Source organism: Melopsittacus undulatus, chromosome 7, assembly GCF_012275295.1.
Source record: "Melopsittacus undulatus isolate bMelUnd1 chromosome 7, bMelUnd1.mat.Z, whole genome shotgun sequence".
Classification (NCBI taxonomy): Eukaryota; Metazoa; Chordata; class Aves; order Psittaciformes; family Psittaculidae; genus Melopsittacus; species Melopsittacus undulatus.
In genome coordinates this window covers 58,954,955-58,956,477 of record NC_047533.1, presented here as the reverse complement: position 1 = coordinate 58,956,477, position 1,523 = coordinate 58,954,955, and positions in this window count along the sequence as shown.

The window sequence follows — 1,523 nt, the reverse complement described above, 5'->3', positions numbered from 1 at the left end:
TAGAAGAAGAGATGTGTAATGAAGACAAAGAAAACCTCAAAAGCCAGCAGGGAGGAGAAAAGCTTGCACTGTACTGCAGAAGCAAGAAAACTGTTAGAAGGAGGAGCCTGTTACACAGGATCTCCAGGGAAGCAGTCAGAGCACCAAGCCTGTCAGCATCTCGATGACACTCTTAGTCATGTAATTTAGATTTAAGGTATTCGTGTGAGGAGCAGGGAGCTTGGCTCAGTGATCCTTATGGATCCTTTTTAACTTGAGATAGTCTATGAAGTCTGTGATTAAAAAAAAAAAAAGACTTGGATCACTTTCCAATTGAGGAATAATTGCTGAGTACACAGACTTGTTTAATCTGTGGGTGCGCAACTGCCTGGCACAAGGGATATGTCATTATTAAGCACATGTTAATAATACTTAAACAAAGAAACAATCTTTAAGGGTTATGACCACAAAAGAAGAGTCATACTGATCAGAACAGGGGTCTTGCTAGCTTGTAAACTGTCTCAACTATGGCCTTAAGGAGATGCCCAGCAAAGGATGAGCACATAGGTTGCTTGACTGAAATACTGAGATTTCAGATTTCCTGAGCCTGATATGCTTTATTTAATCCTCAAATGGGTCTGTAATACTAGTACTTGTCCCATTTCCCATTGAACCCCTGTAAACTTCATATCTGCAGACCCTGTCAGGACCCGAGTGAGGATTTGCATAGGTCTGCTTTTTGCATGAGGAACTACCTCCTTTCATTTGTTTCTTCCAGTACAAAACCAGGGATATAAAAGGTAGGAAAAACCAGTTTCAGAAAGACTTATCTCTATTAACGTTTTCTCTGCTATTTTGTAAATTTCTATCCTACCTCTCTGCCTGCACATATGCCTGAATTCTTTCCCAGAATGACAAGTCCTAGATTACTCAGTCCATTCTCATATAAATATCACTCCAAAAGTTTGACCAACCTTGCTGTCTTTTGCTGATGCCAAATTTAGGGCATCACAGAGTTAGACCTAATTTAATCCTGTCAAGAGCAGGCAGCTGGCACTGTTTCTATAGCTCTCTCATTTTAAACCACCTCACATTTGTTAGTGCAACAGCAGCTACTACCTTCAAGGAACAATTACCTATTGAGAGGTATGGGGAATTACCCTTTGGCTAGTCTGGGTTTCTGCTCCCTCCCAGCTTCTTGTGCCCTTCCTCAATGGCAGAATATGAGAGACTTGAAAAGTCATTGATCAGGGTAAGTGCTGCTGAGGAACAACTAAAAACATCTGTATGCTATCAGCATTACTTATACTAAAGCCAAAACCCAGCACTGCACAAGCTACTAGGAATAAAATCAGCTCTACCCCAGATGAAACCAGGACACTCACCTTTTTCCCTGGACACTATCTTTGGTATATTTTATTGTATAATTTCAAGAGGACCAAGGAAGAAGCGCCCGCTACTTAGGTCAGACTATATTAAATGCACAAGTTGAGGGGGAGAGAAAAACTAACACATTCCTTCTTTTTAGTCTTGGGGAGCAAAGC